General features: G+C 33.5%; 1 protein-coding gene across 1 annotated transcript in view; it reads right to left on the reverse strand.

The window, feature by feature from the left end:
• LOC106478484 (A-kinase anchor protein 13-like) overlaps positions 1 to 4,212 on the reverse strand; it is a 146,934-nt gene extending 142,722 nt beyond the window's left edge. Inside the window, exon 1 of the mRNA XM_022382087.1 lies at positions 4,070 to 4,212. The gene's annotated coding sequence lies outside the window, so the exon portion shown is untranslated. The remainder of the gene's footprint in view (positions 1 to 4,069) is intronic.
• Positions 4,213 to 14,776: the final 10,564 nt, after the last annotated feature.

Raw genomic sequence — 14,776 nt, forward strand, 5'->3', positions numbered from 1 at the left:
ATAACAGGGTGATTGGCCTTTGGAACAGGTTGCCTTCAGATGTTGCAGAAGCAGTAAATTTAAGTGAGTTTAAGAAAAGCTTGATAAGTACATGAATGAAAAGGGCTGGGTTTAAATTTTTTTAATCATTTTAATTTAGTATTGAGAATAGAACAGCCGAGCTGGACCAATAGGGCCCATGTTGTCCCAAAATATGTTATGTTAACATATCTTCTATGTAGGAGTGTCAAAGCCAATCTGTCAACATTTTAATAATTACAAGTTAGTTTTTTTAGAATTCAACCTACAAACTTGATTGTAGAATCAATGGCTTATTCTACTTAGTGAGGTTAAATGTTGGCAGATATTTCTTAAACTGATGCAAATGCTCATTTTCAGTCAATTAAATATGAAGGTATTTAAACTGTGAATATAATACAAACAAATATGAACACCCATATTTTAACAATGCCATTCAGCAAAAACTATACATTAGAGTTTATGGCATCGAACAGAAAAATTGATTATCGTAGATGTATTACTGAAGTTTAGTGCACATTATAAGAATGAGGTTACACATACCCTGCTGTATCACTGCAGGTTAAACCCACATTATAAGAATGATGTTACACACCCTTACTGTATTACTGAAGGTTAAGAGCACATTATAAGAATGATGTTCCACACCCTTACTGTATTACTGAAGGTTAAGAGCACATTATAAGAATGATGTTCCACACCCTTACTGTATCATTGAAGGATAAGAGCACATTACAAGAATGATATTCCACACACCCCTGCTGTATCACTGACGATTAAGAGTACATTACAAGAATATTTCAAGCCTTTGCTACTCTTGGAACTACTTTCTCCACTGCCAATTGTTTATTCTTAGCCTTAAAACTATCAACAGAGCACTGAAACTATGGCTGGAGTGACTTATCCACCACTTATCAAACAAACTACTGAGAGAGGCTGTGCAAAGATCCATTTCTGCAATCATACTACTGAGTGGGTTCCCATCTACATTAAACCATGTTATCAAATTATGATTACCCAAGTGTGTTATCTCCCAGGTCGTATAATTGAAGGTCATTTGTCAAATATTTGTCCAACCTACTAATTGATCAAAGTCATTCTGTAATACCTCTCAATACAGTTTGAAATAGAGTTTAATGTCATCATGAAATTTTAGTTTAATAACTATGCCCTTATCAATATCATTGGACTGGCAACTATTTAAATCAGACAAGAAATCACAAAAAAATACTGAGCTTGAAGCAAGTAATATGCAATAATGTCTCAAGCACTGGAATAAGACTGAAATTTCCACGATTGTAAACTTTTCCACCAGCAGGTTAGTTATTACATATCCTGTAAGTTTTTCCTCAGGCTTGAATAAATAAACAAGTTTTATTTGTAGTCCAATAGTGTTATTGCACAATTAAAAGTAAAATTATCGAGGGGTGGAAGCAGGCTGAAAACCCCACCTGTATGTAGCTCATTATAACACATTTTCCAATTGTACCATAGGTAAGTGAATAAAATATTTGGGTGAATTTTTCATATGTCACTGCATACATACTGAAACCTTACTACATATTAAGTATCAAATTGAACCATATAAATAAAACATAAAACAACTTTATACATGGTCAGTGTATTCCATCACATCAATATGTTACGAACACAAGAATGACCACAGAAGACCATTTGGCCTAACATGATCACCATTCGACTCACTAAAACAACCAAGCAAAGCATCAAAACCAAACTAACTGTAGTTTTAAGAGACATAAAACTACCCAACAAAAATTAATAAACTAAATCATGTGATTTGAGTAAACTATTGAAAATATTTAAAGCTATAACACAGAAATAATCTAACTAATGACAATTTTTGTTGTCAACTTCTACAATTTAACTTTGTGCCCCTAATACTCAAGTTGCATTTCTGCCTTTTCCACTCAAATCACCCATATAGGCCAAATATACAAGCCCTAAACTATGCCATTTCTGGTTATTTTAAACTTAATAGAAAAGAAATATTTTTTTCAAACCAACTTTCGTAGCTAGAGTTCTAACAGTCAGTTTCCGCACTTTTTCTAGTTTGTTGATAATAGTCCCATAACAGGAGAAACAAATCTGCATACAATGTTTCATATGAGGCCACAGTATAACTTTGTTACTCTATAAAATCTCTAGAGTTATTTTAAGCACAGCTTGATCATCAACTGAAACATTCAATCTATTTATCAATTACCACATTTAAATTATTTTCTACCACAACCCCAATGTTTCTCTAACACACTTTTTTAACATTAAATCCAGGTACATCACCTTATACTTCTCAATACTTTATCTTGTTTAATCATTTACATAAAGAACATATATAAATCCAACATACATACATACATATATATTATTCATGGTACAGATACACCAAGCACTTTTTGTTCTATTAACATACTTCCTGACAGTACAGTGTAGAAACATTCAATACATTATGCTACTATGACAGGATTGCCCAACAGAGATGACAGCTGTAACACAGCATATGTCTAGAATGTTAGAAACTACATGTTCCTGATGTGGTTGCACATTACATCTCTCATTCTAAACTTCACAACTGTGAGGATAAAAATATACTAATAAAGATGAGAAACTGTAGAGAAAATGCATGTTATTTGTTAATTCATGCAACTGTTACTGTTAATAATGGATAGGTTTAAGATTTCATATACAGCTATTGCTAGTTTAAACATCAACTGGTAAAAAGTTTTTCATATTTTGAAAATTTTTCCTTTTTTTTCTAGTTTGATAACAGTATTATATTTAGCACTCAACATAATCACCTATACATACAACTTTACACTGTATATTTTATGCTTAGATGTAGATTTACCTTACTTTAGCATCAGTCACTAAACAAACAATTGCTATCTATCCGTGTTACTAAACTGCTTTTTAAGTTTGTAGCATTGTAAAGATAATAATAGGAGGTTATCTCCTCAGTCGCTTAGCTTTAAGGATGTCAGACACAGAAACACGTGGGTTAGCAAAAAAAATCTGAACAAATTTCTTATTACCCTAACCTTTTATACCGATTCTCAGAAAAATAAAATACAATAAATGCTGTTATAAAAAATTAATGTATCCATATAATACATGGTAAAAAGTTCAACTGACCATATGACATGGCACTCCTTTACTACTGAAAAGATGACATCATGAGCAGCTACACCCAATGATAGTAATGTATTATTGAAATTTACTTAAATGTATCACTGGAAAATAAACGTGTCTGTTAAAAGTCAAAGTCTTGAAAAAAAAAACGAATGGGAGATATTTGATCACTTATCACCTTTCAGTCCAGTGATTCATGAGATAAGTATATACATTTAAAGATATTTTTTTTGAAATAGATAATTCTCAGTGTTTAACTTATTAAATAGCAAATAAATCAATACCAGTCTTTGTGCTTAGATAAACTTTGCAAGATTACAAAAAAAAAAAAAAGTTATTTCTGACACAATGAAAGATTTGAAAAATTACATGCATTATTCAAATAAGTTAGCAAAAAGTTACGGGATAATTCTGGAATCACTACTACTAATACTAGCTGTATTTGTACTACAGTAGCTGTAGTGTAAATCACTCAACCACACGAATTTGATTAGTTTACAACAATAATCACAGACTGGTCACAACTAATAGTGTAACTATTAGTAAAACTTATAATGCATGACAGTGACACAAACTTAGACTCGAGTAAAATTAAGACACTTGATGTTTACCAAGTCTAGATGTAATTTCAAATGTGATAAGACTTAAAACCGCACCTTGTCTAAAGAAAAACATATAAATGAACTTGAATTTGAAAGCTTGTTAAAAGTGAATATAATGTGAAGTTAGCCTGAGGATAAGTTTATCAACTAAAAAAAAAAGTAAAACTAAATGGTACGTTCATCAATCAGCCCTAGTACTACTACTAGTACTATTAGTTAGCTCCACGATAAGCCGTATCCCGCACACGTACAAACCACGTAATTATGGATGTTAAATAAAGGTAGTTATATAACAAGCTTACCTTTTAAATATAAGTTCATTACATTTAATTTCAATAGAGTTACCTAATATTCTAAAACCATTTCCTACATAAGTCAGCCCTAATTTCGTACGAAACAATAACATCAGCAACACTGTCAACTCAATAAACCACTCAGTCAGAACTTCGAGCCAGTTCAGCACACCAGGAAAAACAGCTACACAGGATATGACATCACTGAAGGATTGGTCTGATTGGATTAGAGTTTCAAGTATAAGCAGGTGTCACAATTCCCAAATATTTTATCTTTAATTGAGATTAAAAAAATATATGTATAAAAGAAACTAATAACTGCACACAATTACGCCGTCATTAGATAACTAGGTAACTTTTAATAGATACATAAAATAACCTTGTTCAAGCATTACAACATGAGTATATGTTTATACTAAAACCCTTCCCCTAAAAGAAAATATAGGACTTTTGCATCATACAAGATGAAAATAAGTGAGCGAGAGAAAAATTATAACCCAATAAAATTGTAATGATTCTACAAGAAAACAAATCACAGATAATTGAAGAAAATCAGGTACATTCCACTGAACATCTGTAAATTAAAATTGTCTTCAAAGGCAGTGTTATTATTAGCTAGTAGATACTGGAAAACTCAGAAATTATTAGAAATCCATCTTTAATAGTAAAATTTGGAATAATGATACCTGTGAAATTTAATGTGTGGTTATATGAGGTTTGTTAATAAATGTTTTATGTGTTATTTTTGATAACATACACCTACACGTCACCACATGTAAGAGAGCGAAAGTTATTAACAAATGTAAAAGAGATCAAAAGTCATAAGTGGTCTGTAACTGTGTCCTACTATCCAAATAGCGTTGAAGACAGTCCGTCCCTTCAACTACACACCCAGGCAGATATGTCATGCAACAACATATGACCAAATTTAATACTATCGGACTTTTAACATACTTAATACACAGAAAGTCTGTTTCAAGGTCCTCCAGTGAGACAGTGGTAGTCTTCGTATTTGTGATGCTGCAATCAGGGGTTCAATTCACCTCGGTGGTTGACTCGCAATCTGATAGTCGCGGGTTAGAATTCCCGTCTCACCAGACATGCTTGCCTTTTCAGTTGTGGGGGTGTTATTATGTGACGGTCAATCCCAATATTTGTTGGTAAAAGAGTAGCCCAAGAGTTGGCGGTGAGTGGTGATGACTAGCTGCCTTCCCTCTAGTCTTTCACTGATAAATTAGGGACGGCTAGCGCAGCTAGCCCTCGTGTAACTTTGTTTTTGTAAATTAACACTTTTATTAAAGCGTAAAAATTCCAAGTTTTCAAGGATCTCTAACAAAGTTTAATATATAATTGTATCAAAGATAAGCTATATTTTTATAAGTAAAGACAACACATTAACTAAAGAATAAATAAAAGGAAATAACTACTGTGCAGATATGTTTGAAACAGATTGTGTGTGTTTTTGCTATAACAAAGCCACAGCGGGCTATCGGCTGTGTCCATCGAGGGGTTTCGTTTGTTTAGAATTTCAACGCGAATAAATAAGATACCGAACTGTTGATTCAAAATATTGTTGTAAACTATATTTTTAATGTTGTAATTTGTTTATTAGCTAAAAGAAAGCTGCGACTTTTTGATGGTGTAATGTGAAATTGAGTTCAAATAGTCCTAGAACTATCTAGAACAAGTTTTAATTATATAAATGGTCAGTGAAGTCAGTGTCTGCTACTGCGCTACTTAGTGCACGTAAGTTAATTTTCGTTTACGTTATATAGAACAGTTAACGTGGCTGTAAACTTAGACCTACAAGTTACAACAGTGATAAAGCCTGCAGTAACTTTAAAGGAGGAAATGATTCAATTTGTGACTGTTACCAGAATGGACGTTGAATTATTTTCACCTGATAATTAAAAGAACTCGCAAAAAAAAAAGAAGTTACAACACTTGGTGTCAGGAGTGAGATTATTTAGTAAACGTAAAATAGAAATTTGACTAAACTCCAGCTGTTGAAGGTGATGGCCAAAAGAGCAAAAATTGAGACAGGAAATCTACTAAACATAAAAAATAATGGGAATAAGAAGAAATAAACAGAAAAAAGCAAGAAGAAAGATATAACAAATTTTAAATAGGTCAAGAAGAATTTTACAACAAATTAAAAGAAGATCAGGAAGAATTGTTTGTTTGTAGTTAAGCATAAAGCTACACAAAGGGCATTATAAGTCCGCAGCCATACCGCTATGCTACTGGGGGGAGATCAAGAAAAAAAGCGATATAAATCTAATAAAAGGGCAGGAAGAAGAAGACAAAAAATTCGCATAAAAAGATAGAAACCAACTTCTCTATCTGTCCCTGATTTTGAATTGATAAACTAGAAGGGAAGCAACAAGTGAACAGTACACACCGTGTGTATTAAAAAAATGCCTGTTCCTAAAACTTTTGCTAACTTGCCTATAGCGCCATCTATCTTTGAAAGGTAAGATGAGTATTATATAAAGATTTATGTTTCTTCTCTATTTTTTATTACTCAAAGTTATTAATGGAAGCTCATTTCAGGATGCAAGCACTATGACTCTACAAAAGAGAGCAGTTGAAATAGTTGTATAAAGTCTAACAAATTAATAAAAGTAAAAACAAACTTTGACGAAAAAAGTATTAGCAGATCACATGATATTTATCCGTTGAGTAATTGTTAACGTTATCACAAAAGCAAATGCGCCCAAACAAGAACATTGGTATATAAATTAAAAAATGTATCTTAAACCCATTAAACCAGACTTGTTCACCAGTTGCAGGTACCTAGTTAACAAAGCCAAAAATATTTCAACCTCATGCATAGATAGGCAACAGAGAAATATAAGAAATTCTACCAAAATTATGATGTAAAATCAATGGATTTGACGTTCAGCTCATTGTTTGAAATCTACTCTTTACATACTTTGGAAATTAAAATTTTAGGATAATATGCACATTGGTGTTATTTTACAATTCCCACTATCAAATCAAAACTTATATAAACAACAAATTAAGATAGTAGGATGATTTTAGGCTTAGATATGTGGGGTAATTATACTAGCTTAACAGTAGAGGGCGCTTTGCTTGTGATGAAACTGGAGAATTATTTTGTCACTATCTTACGTAACTGCTCAATGCACGAGAAAGACAAGGCAGGGGGAGTGCGGTTAACCCACAAATTGTCCACTTAGCAGAATATCAAATCGAGACTTCTTTGTGGGAAAGATTTATTAGAGTACACACAAGTGTTATAATATAATACATAAAACAGGCAGTTTTCCGTTTAAGTAGCTTTTTTCACAATGACAAAACTTTAAAGGTAATTTTTGGGCAAATAAGACCCATTCTTCGATACGGTATATGTGATTTAATGCATTGTATGAATCAAAACATTATTAATAAAAATCCCTTGAAACGTTAAATAGGAACGCAATGTCAGAGCTCCATATTAAGTACTTTGAGAATTTCTATAAATTTTAACCTCTGTAAAATCGCAATAAAGACACAAATATCTCACCTGTCTATTTCAGTCTGTGGGACTGGCTTAAGGCAAAGTTGCGCAAGCCGAACTAGATTGGTTAAAATATAAATAAATGGCAGTCCTGAGGCCCTAAATTTGAAGAAGTTTTTATCTTTACCCTTGAAAAATCACAAGAAGGGCAAAAATTTTATACCTGTCTGCTTCAGCCTGTTGGAGTATTTATAAGATATATTTATCTCAACTGCGTTGGTTGAAATATGCAGGTCAAATTTTTTTTTTTACCTTTGACCCCTGTAAAATTAAATGAAAGATACAAAAGCCAAGTCTGTTTCGAGGTATATTTGTGTCAAGGTTCATTTGAACTGATAGAAATAAAAGGGAAATGCGGACCAAAATATATGTTTTCTAATACTGACCTTTGACCCTGGGATCTTAAATCAAAACAGTGAAAAAGGTTTCCGGACGAATTGTAACCAGGTATATACTCTTCAAGTTTCAAGACGATCGGCCCAGAAATATAGAAATGGAGCATAGTTATAGTTGTTGGAAAGAAGAGAGAAACAAGCAATAACATTATCTCTCCCTATTTTCCCAGTGGCACAGCGGTATGTCTGCGGACTTACAATGCTAGAATCCGGGTTTCGATACCCGTGGTGGGTAGAGCGCAGATAGCCCATTGTGTAGCTTTGTGCTTAATTACAAACAAACAAACAACCATATGGGGAGGCATAATTTTTTTCAATATCACAGCATTTAATATGTAATATGTTTCAAGCGAACCTTTGAATAGAATCTCTACACATTACTTTAAACTGGAGGGCTAAACTATTGTTATTCCCAACCCAAAATAGCTATTTTTTCACCAAACATGGTATAATGCTTTTTTTTTACCACACATCAAAAATATGCATGCCGGGAGATAAATTTTCACGTTTAACATTAACCCTCGCTCCCAGATCGCAAAGTGAGCACGAAAAGACACATACATAATTCATTTCTCAGACTTATTGAATTTTAAAAGAAAAAATGTTTCAGATACCGTACTATGCTCGCAACTTCCTCCGTTCATGATCGTGGGCAGTTAATTATAAACATTTACGTCTGACAGCGTGATTTTGATTATAACAAGCTTCTTGAAAAGATGGCGAGGTTAGTCTTAGACCACACACTTTGTTATCCACAGGACGACGTCGGCTTCCAAGAACAAGTATAAGCAAATCAAATATTCAGAAATCCATTAGAATTGCGAGGAAAAAAACGTGACTGGTATGTCGTTGAAAGAGATTATCATAATTCCAGTTTCTTTAGACATCTTTTAAATCTAAACAGTTGTTAATTTCGAAACATTACTGAAAGCTTGTGAACTTTTGGTTTTGAGAATTTGTCCAATAAATGTCATTGTTAATTGCTTTCTTAATAATACCTGGAGATATGTCCAGTTTCATTACGACTGTTTTGTGTTTGTTTTTTCCCCTAATCTCAGTCATAATTTGCTGATTGGGTTTCAGATTTTGTAGCTTTACGTAAAGTACTAATGACCAAGTTTTCTAGTTTACATGGAGACCACTGACGGCTTCCTTCTTCGGAATGGTGTATCCTTTAGCTATGGAACGTTTAATAATCTCGATGTAAGAATATTCCCCTTTCCATCCCAAATAGCATTCCGTTGTCGAATACTCAGGAATTCTCGGCGAACCAAATATGTGTATATCTCCAGATATGTATATATCTGGACATATCTCCAGGTATTACTAAGAAAACAATTGACAATGACCAAAAGTTCACAAGCTTCCAGTAATATAAATACGAAACAAATTGGTCGTGACTCTATACCCCCAGTAGCACAGCGGTATGTCTGCGGACTTACAAAGCTAGAAAACGGGTTTCGATACCCGTGATGGGCAGAGCACAGATAGCCCATTGTGTAGCTTTGTGCTCAACTTCAAACAAACAATCGTGACTCAATATCATACATCTGCAGCGACACGTCACTGTATTCGAATTTATGAATCTTTCAAATAAAGTGTATTTAACTCTCTGTAACTTGTCTTTGCTTATTTTATATACATATAAAATGGACCAGACATATAACTTCTCATGTCCTCTCATTTTCTTAAAATTGAAACTAGATACACCTTAAAACGTGAGATAATAAACTGTTAATTTGACTTCGCATCTCTGAATTTTATCATTTATTACTGTGTTCGTAGATAGGCTAATTAATCATTACTGCAGTGATAAAATGATGCAATTTGCGCTATGTGTCGATGTTTAAAATCTAAAAAAAATATTTAAAAATTTAACGTTATTTTACTTGGTTATATCATTTCAGTTGTTGTTACTGTGATTCTCAGTTGAAATTGAAATGTTCAACCTGAATGGCACCTTATGCGCCGTAGGATAAACAGCCCATAGAATCCAGATGTGGATGTCCCTGATTTTGAACTGCTCATCCGAGTAAAAGCTGCCAGCCAGCAGCAAAGGATTTGCTCGGATCTTTGAACCGTACAACAAGATTGATTGACTCTGTTATAACAGTTGAAAATACTGCTGCGTCTTGAACTTTAAGCCGAAGCTATTCGATGTGCATTCCAACTGCTAGCCACTGGGCCACACCCGCTCTTGTAGCCATTAATATGTGATTTAAACTATTCATTATAAACTAGAACCTGGTTATTATAGAAAGATTTTTGATGTTACATCAAGATATTGCTTTTTCCGGATTCGAGAATGACTTTGGTTTGATCTTAACGTGATAAGTGATCAAATATAGTTAAAAATAGGCACGTTTGAAATAGGCACATTATTTTTTGTTTTGTATCTATGAGCATTTTATATTAGTTTTTTATTTTTCCTAATTCAATTGGTATGAAATTTATGAAAACAATATGTTTAAGCGTATCACGAATTTATTAACCTGTTCAGGTTATCTTATACCTGAAAGCTGCAATGCTTGTTCATATAATTGTGTGATAGCACAAGCGTTTTCCAGTATGTATTTCTGTTTGTGTATATCGAATTTACATACAAAAATGTAACATATACAAGACTACAGGGTATCAGGCTAATAAATAATTTTGGCTTGAAACACTGAGAAAATGCAGTAATTAACTTAGACCGCATTGATATAATAAAAACAGCGTATTTCATTTGTTGTTGTTTTTTAATGCAGGTGAAGAATAGATACAGTTTCGTCCAAATTCATTCGCTTCGTATTTTATTGCTGAATTCTTATGTTCCTCCATTCTAAATTTCTGTGTTATTCTGTGGGTATGTCTTTCTCCAAGTAAAAGGCCATTCTCCCTACCATTTCTTCTTCTACCCCTCCTCCACCCCCTTTTCATCGCAGTCTCCAATTTGCTGCTCCCCACTGCAATATGCGGCTGCATAGACTGGAAATCTCCATTGTAACGCATTGGAAACTCCCGTTGTTGGTTCTAGGTAAATTCGTGGTCGATGTATCATTTAAGTAATTGCCTTATCGACTGCCATGGTCCATTAATTCAACAGAGGCCGTTTGTTTCGAGAGTGAGAGAAAGAAGAAGAAATACTTTCTCTGCGAGTTTCCAACCCAGCAAGTTGCATAAACCTTTCCGGCCTTCTACCGGCTCAGCACATTTACTAGCAAAAGCCAAACCCCATTCGTTACTGTCTTAAACGAATTTACGAGTACAGCCTGTGACGGATTTACTATTATATATGTATTTTAATATCGACGTTTGTTTACGTTAAATTTATATTTAGAAATGTACATACCTTATACTGTTAAATCTGTATTGCGAAATTCCCGCCTATTCACTAAAGCTGTTGAAGATTCTCGAGTGTAAGAATTAACAATACATGTGTGTACGTAAACACTAGTGTATCGTTTATATTGTTGCGTAAGCTGAAATTTCAAGAAATTCTCCTCACGCCTATAAATATAACCAACGCGACGGGCCAAAAGACAGTATATATTATGGGTTTGCCACAGTTGGTATACAATAAACCTCGGAAGTTATAACTGGGATTAACGCTTAGAAACTGGGAACTTCAGATATTTGACCAGGAACGTTTATAAATTTCGGACATTACAAACCATTTAACTTGAGTGGATTCATATCGGACATTAATATTTTTAGGAAAACATTACCTAACTTCATCGGTGAAAAAACTCGACGCGTGATCGGGGAAGAAAGAAGAATATAGAGCTAACTAGATTCCTGTTAAGTGAATTGTATCTACATCAACTCAAAATTAATTCGCTCATTGTGAACCCTCGATAAGATATCAAGGAAGTTCCAGAACCATAATGAAGACTCGATACTGTTTGTAAGTTTGTAAATCTTTTGCACATAGATCATTATTTGTAAATTGTATAATTGTTTGTATATTAAAACATATTTGTATTAAAAAAGAAACTGTGTGTATCAATCTTGTTGGCAAATGTCATAAATTGGATACATATTGGCCTTTATTTAACTACTAAATCAAAATTACCATTTAACTCCATTTTAGTCTATTTGAAATCGTAATACGTAACAAGCCCTACTTCATTATCATGTGCAGGGTGAAAAGAAACCACAGTTTCTAACCATCCCTGGTTATCGGCTTGAAATATTTTAAACCAAAATACCCACCAATATTGGATTGGATTGCTATGGTCCATTGTGCACCACCGTGGACGAAACTACTAGAAGATTGTATCACTTCCAATCTGAAAGAATGATATAGATACTTGTAGAAATTCGTAGGAGTTCAGGCGTTTCTCCCCTGTATATATTATTTTGAATAGTCGTGCTGTACCTAGTTTTGGATTATGGGATACCATACTAGGACCCTTTTTCTGATTTGAAAGTGGGGCATATTACAATTCGTGCTATTTCTGTCCAGTGCAGACGTATTTGAAGAGTTTTACTTTCACTACAAGTTGCAACTCCTCCAAGTAAAATACACTACATATAACACTTTGATGAAGAAAGATCTTGATTATTTGTTAACTTGTAACTGCTTTTTTTGCTTTCCTATTCGCTTAGGAGTTCTGAATATGCATTTTGTGGATATTTTAGATATACCCGAAAAACACCACACAAATATTACTTATATCTTACGTGATCCACATATAGCACTCAATTCACAAGCTAAAGCGATTTCTGTAACACAATATAATGGATTGAATTTTTATATATCATTTTATGTTTCTTTTAGATTCATGGTAATTGCTTTGTGTTGTGTTTACCAGATCCAAGTTTGAGTTTATTTTGCCATTTTTACACATCATATTTCCTCTTGTCATCTTACGTTGATTTCATTGACCCCAAAAGTTGCAGTTAAGATGGTCATCAGGATAGAAGAAGGATAACACCACAGAAATTATTCTCGCACTTACTATATCTTGCTAAAAGAGTTTCGTGTCGCTTCACATTATCAAGAAGAGTTAAACTTCTCTTATTTTCTTGTACTGTTTTGCAACAGTGAACAATAAACAAAAATGTGAAATACCCATGATAAATTAATCGTTATTAATTAGATAAAAACATTATGAATTTCACATTCATATAAGATAATCTTTCTGTTTTTAATTTAGGACAATGCATTAGACCTTACTGACTTTCAATAAACGTTTAAAGGTCAAACAGGTGTGTCCATTACGAGGTCTTGTGACACTGTTGTACGTAATAATTTCTTTGGATATTTGATTTGAATCTACAGTTCTTTTGTTTATCGTCCACGAACATTTCTAGACGTAATCAGAAAAACCTTAAACAATATTTGTTTTCTTATACCTCAAATTAATGTCAGCTTTCAGTACTCACTTGCACATTTATGCAGGTAAACATATGCGTTCAAAATTATGGATATTTTGAAGCTACAGGTTTGTTTTTGAATTTCGCGCTACTCTACACGAAGGCTATCTGCGCTAACCGTCCCTAGTTTAGCAGTAAAAGCCAACTGTTGAGTTACTCTTATTACCAACGTATTGACCGTCACAGGTGAATGGGCGAGAATGTTTAGTGGGACGAAGATTCGAACCCCCCGACCTCCAGATTTCGAGTCAAGCACCCTAACCACCTGGCCATGAAGTTACAGGCGAGTTTATTAAAGTTTAAAGTTTTTTATTTTGAATAAAGGAAAGTTGAAAGTTAGTAGAGCGCAGGTGAAATGGCTTATACTTATAAACTTCTTTAGAATCAAGTTCAGACATTGACCTGTTTATTCTTTATAGACCAATTGTAGATTTAAAATGAATTTTCTTTCTTATTTATTTGTTAATTCGAATTTTAATTAAAAAAAAGTTGTATAGGTACTAGTAAAGATAAACGTGAAGGACCTACATGTATTTTAAACATTAACAACAACAACAAAAAAAAAGAAAACTCCTTAATGTTTAATAATACATGTGGTGCATTCAACTGATGAAGCGTGATCCAGCTATTATACTTCCTTCTTATTGGAAACTCATGAAAAGTAAAGAAGGATGTGATTAAAATTATTATTTACTGTATTGTGATGTACAGTCTTATGATGTACTCAGTTTGTTTGTTTGTTTGAAGTTAAGCACAAAGCTACACAAAGAGCTATCTGTGCTCTGCCCACCACGGACTCAATTGGTGGGCATGATCCAACTATTATATATTTTTCTTAATGGAAAGTCATAGAGAGCCAGTTTGTATGTTTTTTAAAGCAAAGACACATTGGACTATCTGGTGTCCACTGCGGGAATCGAACCCCGGATTCAAGCATTGTAAGTCCGTAAGCTTACCGCTATCTCGCTAGGCGACACCATAATTTGTTTATTTAGAGCGAAGCCACATAGAGCTATTTGCTGTGTCCGCCGTGGGAAATCGAACCCCGTATTTCAACGTTGTAAGTTTGTAAGCTTACTGCTGATCCACCAGGGGGACAAGGACCAGTAAAGAAAGGTGTGACCAAGATTATTATCTGATGTAATATCATATTAACTACCGATCAGTATACAACTACGTAGCTCAAACAACCATCCTAAAATAACCAAATTTTTTCGTTTTGACAAAGTTGGGTTATAGCAATTCATTGATTCGTCCTGTTTATAAGCTAGGCTATCGAATAAGTAATCTAAAAGTTGTCGTTTTTTCAGCAGTTAATTTAAAATTAACCAAACATGCTTATTTTTAGATTCTCTTACGGTACAATCTGTGTTATTATCAATAAGTTAAGATATTTTAAAGTTTGTTTGTTTGTTTTTAATTTCGCGCAAAGCTACA

Source organism: Limulus polyphemus, unplaced genomic scaffold, assembly GCF_000517525.1.
Source record: "Limulus polyphemus unplaced genomic scaffold, Limulus_polyphemus-2.1.2 Scaffold215, whole genome shotgun sequence".
In the NCBI taxonomy this organism is placed as follows: Eukaryota; Metazoa; Arthropoda; class Merostomata; order Xiphosura; family Limulidae; genus Limulus; species Limulus polyphemus.